Source organism: Apteryx mantelli, chromosome 5 (assembly GCF_036417845.1).
Source record: "Apteryx mantelli isolate bAptMan1 chromosome 5, bAptMan1.hap1, whole genome shotgun sequence".
Classification (NCBI taxonomy): Eukaryota; Metazoa; Chordata; class Aves; order Apterygiformes; family Apterygidae; genus Apteryx; species Apteryx mantelli.
The window spans coordinates 84,952,176-84,960,834 of record NC_089982.1 but is presented as its reverse complement, the minus strand read 5'-3'; the positions used below and the strand labels follow the sequence as shown (position 1 = coordinate 84,960,834).

The 8,659-nt window shown below is 50.4% G+C and overlaps 1 long non-coding RNA gene across 1 annotated transcript; it reads right to left on the bottom strand.

The window, feature by feature from the left end:
• Positions 1 to 2,227: 2,227 nt before the first annotated feature.
• LOC136992210 (uncharacterized) lies at positions 2,228 to 6,010 on the bottom strand. The gene is made up of 3 exons (XR_010884298.1): positions 5,902 to 6,010; positions 3,051 to 3,168; positions 2,228 to 2,279 (listed from the first exon to the last, which is right to left on the bottom strand). It is a non-coding gene; the product is annotated as an uncharacterized lncRNA (long non-coding RNA).
• Between the last annotated feature and the right edge of the window lie 2,649 nt (positions 6,011 to 8,659).

The following is an 8,659-nucleotide window of genomic DNA, read 5'->3' as shown; positions in this document are numbered from 1 at the left end:
GCAAGACAAGAGGAGTGAGAGTGGTGGAAAACCCTTAGCATGACTAGCAGTAATGCTTCGCTGATCCCATCAGAGCTGCACCGACTTCAGGGAGGGAGGAAGGGGCTCTCATCTGGCCTTGAGGAGGATCCTCCAGCATTTCTGTCTAGCCCAGATGCATTTGCAAGCAATTTTTCCCTATGTTAAAGTCAGGTCTCCTCACTCCCAGTCCTGCAACTAGCCTAAAACTAGTTCCTCATCTTCTTGGGATCGAGGACAACTCCTCAGAGCTCCCGTTCTTTGCATTTCATCCTTCCCTTGCAAATGAGTACATCTGGTTGCTCAGTTTTTCATGCTCATGCCTTTTCAGCTTCCTCTTACTTTCTGCTTTTCCAGTCTTGAGATGCCCAGAACTGAAACCGCTATTCACAGCCCTTTAACAGACCTCTTATGACTAGTTAAGGTGGCCACATACACTGCATAGCAGATGATTTTACTGAGTGATTCCTCTATCAAAAACCTGTTACATATTTTAATATGACTTCTGCTCTTGGTTTAAAGCTCTTTGGAGAATTTACTTATGATTTAAAAAAAAAGGTATCTTGGTTCTAGTTGGAATGTATCTAACCTGACTTTCTAAACATTGCCCCTGCTTAGACGTTTGCTGACTGGGTCAATCTGCAGATGTAGGATCGGCCTTGTGTTGGGATGATCCTGTGAAGCCCTGTTGCTTCTGAAAGATTTGTTTCACCTGAAAGATTTGAGCATCTTGCAGGATAAAGCTTGTTGGGCCTGTCCAACAGGGATCAAGTACCCAGTGGACACTGGCTTGGACCCACAACAAGCTGTTACCTCTACCTTTTGCTTTTGGTGATCTTTCAGTCTGCTTCTACTCTTTTCCCATGCACAGCTAAAAAAATGCAGACTCGCTGGTGTTTTAAATTATTCTCAGTAAAATAATTACTCATTAGAAATTCCATGACTATTTCATTATGCATTATTAGAGAGAAAAAAAATTAAAAAGACAATGCCATAATACAGCTAATGGAAATTATTAAATTGTACAAATAACTTTCACGAGAGTCTTATTAGCATGGGTTGAGACATCTCAAGTAATTACATATAGAGCCACATTAGAGCAAAGTTGCTGTGGAAATGAGGATTCATTACTTAAAAAGTGACGGTCCTTGCAAACTAAAACAAGTTGGGGGGAGGGAGAGTTGTCACCTGAGAAGTTATCACCGCAGCTCATGGATTAAGATGCTGAATGTAGGTGTTTACGTGCAGAGGGTCTGCGTTCACGTGAGATCAGTGAGCGCCCGCTCTAGTTGAAGGTGAGCGGAGTAGCTCTCTAGACCATTGGTAAATGGCCCATGAGGGTGTATCTGAAATGGAGGTCCAAAGCCAGGTGACCCCAAGGGTCACCAAGGGCAGGCTGAGCCTTGTCCGTTTGTGTTGAGGACCATGTCTCCCGAGATGGTGGGGAGCGGGATGTCTCACCTGGGCATGAACAACCGGCTCTCTGCATCCACGGTCCCTGCCCCCCAGCAGGCATCCAGGAGGCACCACTGTCCTTCCAGCTCCACCGCATTCCACATGTGGCTGGACTTCTGCTGCTGGCACTGCCGGCCTCCGCGAGTGCCTGGGCTCCGGCCGTATCCCGGGACCTCCACGCAGCTTAAACCCGCCTCTCTGTCCGGGGACAGCCAGCAGGAAGGGTAACCACGGACTGGACACTGCTTTGTGCCTGCTTTTTGCTGACCACCCCAAACAGCATAATAAGATCAACCTCCCTATCCTTAAAGCCACGACCCCACTACCAGCATTGCTCACTCCTTCTTATGGTCCTTTGCCCCCTCTGCTTGTGACAGCTGTTGGCCAAATTCAGCTTTCATCCAGCTTACTGCTTTTTCCCCAGGGGACCAAGCAGAGCCACTGCCAAGCCTCAGACCTCATATTTCTGATTCTGACTAACGTGTGAATTAGGAAAACGCGGTGGGGCAGTCTGTTGAGCCCAGATCTACTCCCCCCATCTGAGCAGAGAGGGAGGGAAGGGCAGTTGCTGTGGTGGATAAATGATGCCGGCTGTGTGGCAAGCCCTGGACCAGCTATATATCTACCCCCCCCCCCCAAAAAAAAATCTTCAAGGGGGCAGGAGCTGCAAGGGCAAGGTGAGGTTTACCTGCACATTTCCCGGCATAAATGGGCATAACCAGAGCACACGGCTCGTCCAGTTTGCAGGACCTGCTCTGGCGTGTGGATCTTCTGAGACAGCCCTAGGAAGCCGTCCACGTCATATTCTAGGAAAGGGAGAAAAACGCGCAATTCCAGGCCAGTGTAATAAGGCCTTATTATTTCCAAAACAATCTCATGCCTTCTCCTGCCCAGCCCTGTTTCTCTGCTAACCCACCCTGGAAGCCATGACAGCTCTTCCATCCATCGTTATTCAGGAGTCTGCCAATTCCCCATACGAGCAAAGAATTACGAAAGCCTTGGGGGAATTGGGTTCTCAGAGCATGTAAACAGCCGTGGTGCCATTCAGCGAGGTACGGGGGCATTCGTATTGTGTTGCACGCATGGACGTAGCAGGGTAAAGCAGCACGAAGCGGCTGCATTGTGCTGAGATCCCTGTGTCCCCAGATGACTCCTGCCAGGTGTAGTCTAGCTTGGTCAAATTTGCACCGTGCATGCATTATCAGGGAAATAGCCTCCGATGTGTTAAAGCAGAGTGCAACAGAGGTGCGTGACCTTTACTGGTGTCCGTGGGGGGTCTGGCACCCAAATACGTTTGTAGATTTGGCCTGAAGCAGGTGTATTGTACAGGATGGAGGGTTTCACTCTAGGGACCAATTCCTGCCCTCGGCTCTTTCCCGATGGGGAATTCAGCGCTATTGCAGCACTGGCTGCAGAAAAGGAGGAATATGGGGTTTACAGCAGGTTGCCTGGGGAGTCTCTACTCTGTAGGAAGTGAAGCCGGAGGGAAACTAAATCCGGGAGGTGGCATAGGCCAGGCGCGAGGAAAGGTGTCTCAGCTCTGCCCCATCTCCGCAGAGCCGCGGGGCCGGACTTACCGATGTTGTGGCAGAGCCAGAACCATATCGCCCGCGTCGTCTCCAGCTTGCTCTGGGATTTGGCAGTGACCAGGCGTACGATGGCCGGGATGGACAGCCTGTCCTGCCCAGATTTCATCTGGAATGGAGGGGACGGGTGAGGTTAAATGGACCGTGGGCATCACCGCTGCCTGTTATCCTGTTTTTTTTCCAGCTGTGTTTTATAAAAAGCTAGAGGCCTGGAGTCGTAAGCTTGAGGGACTGAAGAAGGCATTTCCCACACGGGGCTGGCTGGGACGTACAGCGGACACCACCCCAGGTCCCTCCGTCTGGATCAACGTGTCCCCTCGTCCAGAAGATCTTCTGCCCAGAGGTAAGTCTCTGATGGAGCCGCTCCGTGACGCTTCAGCTGGGGTCAGTGGGTTTCCAGCCACGCACTGATTAACGTCCCCGTGTATTTACAAGGGAGAAAATTAGCCTGGTGCCTCAGATATTCTTCTTGAGGCTGTGGAACCTTAGTCAAACCTGTGACCCAAGATGGGCGGAAAGAAGATTTTTTTGCCCCTACGTCTAAAATGTTTCCAACTTTTTAGTCCATCCCTGACCCCAAAAAAGCCTTCCTGCCCCTTTCCTCCCATTCAGTCATGTCCATTTCTGGGCTCTTCCCTCTTTTGTGCTAGCACAAGCATTTTTGGCAGCAGGCTTTTCTTTCAGTGGGTTAAATTTAGTCTGGCTTGTTTCTCCAATCTCCTGCCCCTGCTATTTCATTCCCTAATGATTTTCCCGCCCTAAACCGCCTGTCAGATAGTTTCACATAGATGGAAATTTCTTTCTTTTTTCTTGTGGGAAATGTTGCATTTGTAATGGCCAAAGACTTTTCTTGGGATGCTGCATTTAAAAATACAGTGCAGCCAGGAGAGCACTTATGTCAAGATTATGGTGCTCCTGCTGGTCCCTTGCATTTCTGTCATGAGGTTGTTATGAGTGTGCAGCTGCTAGGCAAACAAATAATGTCAATTATTCTCAAGGCAAAAAAATACTCAGCCATTAAATATCTAGCTCCCTGCTTCCCTGTTGGCACATCTTGGTGCAAGTTCAGTACGGAGGACTCTCCCAGCGGTGAAAAGTGGTCAGGCTTCTGCCAGCTCTTTTCCAGCTGATCTGCAGCCCAGTTCTACTCTATTCTCTATTTCAGTCAGAGATGGTAAAAAGCAAGTCAGGGATCCGCAACATTCCCACGTAATCCAGGTCCTCACTGTGTCTGGGGAACCTGAAGAAACGGGTTGGAGCACCTTGGGTCACGAGTAGCTGCTTGCTCCACTGGAGTATTTAGAGCTGGCAGATGAGGCTGTTCTCTCCAAAATCACCCAGGCAATGATCCTACCAAGTCTATTTCACACGTTCAAGACGGATGCACGCGTGCATTCCCCAGACTACTCCTAAAAGCCTGGAAAACATGCTCAGCTTTGAGCCTACCCTACGTGGGGCTCTCCCAGGGGCTCCCTGGGGACTGACAGCAGGGCTTGGTGCCTGGGAGAGGGGGAAATCCTGTATCCCCATGGCTCCATCAGCTAAGCAGCAACCGCCACCAGAAAAGCAATACCCGACTTGTTGGCAGTCAGGAGACTGCTCTGCTGCTGCTCTTGGCACTAATAATTCATGGCTAAGGGGAAGAAACTAAGTGCGCTAGATTTTAGTACAGCTTAGCACTTTGAATAAACACAGAAACAAGTTGTTCCCATGACTCCCCATTGCCTTGGAGGTATTTTTAGTTGTTTATTACCCTCTTTCTTAACGTCTTCGAACCCCCTCCCCCTCTCTTCCCCTTTTTAATAGCCTAGGTAGGCCCTGAAATTTTGGAGCATCCTAATTCCCAAGGGAGATTAGCCTCAGGCTAGGTACAAATCAAAGGTTTCAACTTAACGGAGAGCTCGGTTATTCCTGTGCCTCTTCGCTCCCTCTAACGAGTTGACGTGTAAGCAGCGAATGCTGCACTGGTTCAGCGTTTGGCGCTTAGACAAGTTGTGCTGGCCTTGGGGAAAAATTACACAGGCGGCATGTGTTTCAGGTAACAGGAAGGAATTATGAAGTTGGGCGCTCGCCTCCCGGGCTCCCGAGCAGCCAGAAAGCCGGAGCGTTGCGTAACGGCAGACAGACCTCCCGCTCCGCACGGCCCCGCTTGCCGGCTCCGCGCTGCGAAAGGAGCAAGGGGCTGGCCCGTGTCCGAACCCGGCTAGCTGCCCCTGGTTTGAGATGGCTTTGCTTGAAAAGAGGACACCGCAGAGGCCTCCCGCTTGAGAAGAAGGAGGACTCAGGGCTGTAATGGATACGAAGGGGGTTCTTTACTGAGGCTGCAGGACATGGCCAGACTGTGCGGTTATTGCTGGCTCTGCGTGCTTTCCCGGGCAGGAAGCATGCTGGCTCTCCGTCTCCCCGGCTAAGTAAACACACGCAATGATACCTCGGGGCATCCTGTGGTCTGATTCCTTTCCAGTCCCCCGGTACTTTTTGCAGAGGCGTCTCCAGGATCCCTCTACCCGCTGCAATGCCGTCTGGGCCTCTGAAAAACCCTGTCCCATGATGAGCCCCGGAAACCAGCCCCTCTGCCTAGTCTCGCCCGGTGAGTCCCTGTCCCCTGCCAGCCAGCGCTGCCTGTTGCAGCAGTGCCGGAGTGTTGCAGAAGCGTAGTGCAGGGATCTTTGGCCGTGGTGAGGACACATTCACATCCCACGGCCTTGAGGTCCTCTAGTTTTGCTTTAAGGCACCACATTGCCTCTGTTGTCATCAGAGCATAAGGCAAAAAGTTAAATGTTAGGATGTGGATCTACCAGTGGCACCATCTGTGTACGTACTGAAGGACACCAGTACCTACCTGCTGGCTCACACGTAGGACATGGGTGTCTATGTGACTGAAAACCTCTGAGTCGGGAAAGAGATCTCTTCTGGTTTTTCTCTGAGCATTTTTGGCCTGCTTCCTTTCTTTCAAGCTGCTAAGCCCTTCCTTGGAAAAAAGGACTGGAGAACGGCTTTCCACAGTCACGGATGAGTTCTGCAGTAGCTTTTGGAAAGTAGCCTTTTTGCTGCTGTTGTTAATTTTGTTTGCCCAAAACAGGAAAACATCCTTGGAGGGTGAATCCTTGGGCTCATCTCTTACTCTTTGCATTGTTGAGACTTTTTTCAGCGCGCTTTCCTTGTGTTTCCCATTTGCGTTGGTGACTCGGTGGAGGAGTTCCTCTGGGGTCTGGCGGCCGATCTGTTCAGAAGCGCGTTCCAGGGGAAAGCTGCCGTTACAGACGTCTGACGGCTGAGCTCCCCTCCGGCCAGGCAAGATGCTATCTGCATGGGTTGGCATCACGTTTTCTCTGTGGTCCTTGTGATGGGCCCGTCTCCACGTGCTTTGGGTGGGTTGTTTTTCCATAGTGGTTGGCATTCCTGAAGTAACGGGGGAAAATTGGTTCATTTGCTTGATAGTCTGAGGTTTGGATGACTTGCCTCCGTCATGGCTGGTCTTCATCCATGCAGTTGGTAAGGGGGCAAAGAAACCATGGCAGTCTGTGGATGGAAAGATAGATGCTTTTTTTAAAAAAAAAAATATTCTGTACAGATTCCTTCGGAGCCTGCCTGTCTGCCTGTCCCTATGGTTAATTACAGCAAAGTCCCTATGGTTAATTACAGCAAATCAGGATTTGGTTAACTGAGTTTAGCCAAAAGTACTGTTTTTTCCCAATTCCAGAAGAAAGGTGGGATGACAATGCCACAGAGAAGCCCTCAGCTGTGCTATTTCCAGGTGCAAATATGTTTTTTGAACAGTTACAGATTTACTGGTGGACAATCAGCAATTGTGTCTCTGCAATGGAAGGGAATGGAAGAAATCAGGGCAAAGAGAGACGTTTTTGTGTACTGGAAAGGTCTGCAAGTGGGTGCAGGGAATGCATGAGTGCCTCTGCTTCCCTACATACGGCTAGGACTAATTGCGTAGTATTTCTCTTCACCTTCAGAGCCAGGAATGAGGGAGAACAGAGAGCTACTATAATTAGCATTTTCTTGCTTCAGAGAGATACTTCTGTAGGCAAATATTTTCTTTAGGAGGAGCCCCCACCCCCTACACTCGATATCTCATTTTTTGTGCTCAGATTCGCTCTGCTGTCCAGGTTCTGTGGAAAAATGTCATTCTTTGTTTTGTTGCTTTACACTTGAAATGTAGCTGAGTTGATTGAAAAGGCTGCAGGAGGAAAGGGGTGAAAAGGGGGAATGAAAGGTACAATCCAGGACTGATGAGGTTGTTGAGTTAAAGCCATGGGTAGAGACAACTCTTGAATGCCCTGAACATCTGCACAGCGCTTGCTAGTTTTATCTCGGTTTAGCTCCTATTTGCTGTTGTTGTTTTTAATCATAAAATGACTATTTGTGCAATGCAAATAGCAGAGCCTGCTGTGAGTCACTTAGCATAGCCCAGAAATGTCACTCTCTGTATTCATCCAGCCTCTCCCATGCAGAGGCAGGCTGGGCTTTCAGCAGCTGCACTGGGGCGCTTGCCTCGCTCTTCCTGGAAAGCGGGATGTCACTCAGCTCTCTCCGTGCTTCCCTGTTTTGCCTCCTTGCTTCCCTGCCTCCTTGCTGGGGAGGAGCCTTGCAAGCGTAGGACAGCCTTGTCCAGGAGGGGATAAGGCAGGTTGTGACTACCCCAAGCTCACCAAAACGCTTTTCCATTAGCACATACGTGCGTGCACGAACACCAAGCGTTTGCAACCAGCACCAATGAGTTAATCTTGTGCTGGATGGTTCAATAACCAGAGAGCGCCCCGATGCAAGAACCTCTCCCAGGTAGGTCCTTCCCCAGGCGTGTGAGGGATGCTGCTCTTCGCAGGGCAGCCCGCGCCGGAGCCCGAGCCGCGCTGCCGTCGCTGGCTCTTGGCGCAGCCCGCGGAGGCCCTACGTTCTATATTTACTCGCCGACCACATCTGAGCACGAAGAGACGAATTGTTCGTGCCCAGCTGTTGACACGTTCGAGTTGTCCTCGTGCGTGCGTGCGAGCTGCGGTCGCTGCTGGGCTGCTCTCCCATCCCCTGGCACAGACACCCGCTGCCGTGGGCGGAGAGGGATTTTGCTTGCCGCTTGCTGAGTGAGCAACGAGAGGCCACTTCTGCATCCTCCGCGGTTGTTACCTGACGTGAACCGGGCTTGGTGGCTTGAAAAATAAATCCCAGCGGACCCTGGGAATCACAGCCTCTCTCTGCTTGCTCTGCCTGGTCTTTTCCCTGCGAAGTGCACCCTACGGCGTAGGGGCTTTGGGGGTGTAAGCCCCATTTTGCTTTGCTGCCCTGAGCACATCTCTGTGTTTCCTTGCCACTTCTCGACTGGGAGGGGAATATTCAGGGAAGCAGTGGAAGCTGCACACTCGGCACTCGGCCGCAGTGTCAGAGATATTGGAGCAACTCAGGTTGCTTCAGATGACTGACAACACTACAGTCCTCGCTAGTCCCGTTGTATTTTCAATCTGAATGCTTTTCCTTTGGTTCAAACCAAACGTTTTATTTCAATTCTGTGTCGCTTCCATATTTGAGCCTTTTAAAAAAATAGCTCCTTTTTAAGCAAAAGCTCCACTTTGACATAAGCCTAAACAGTTTTG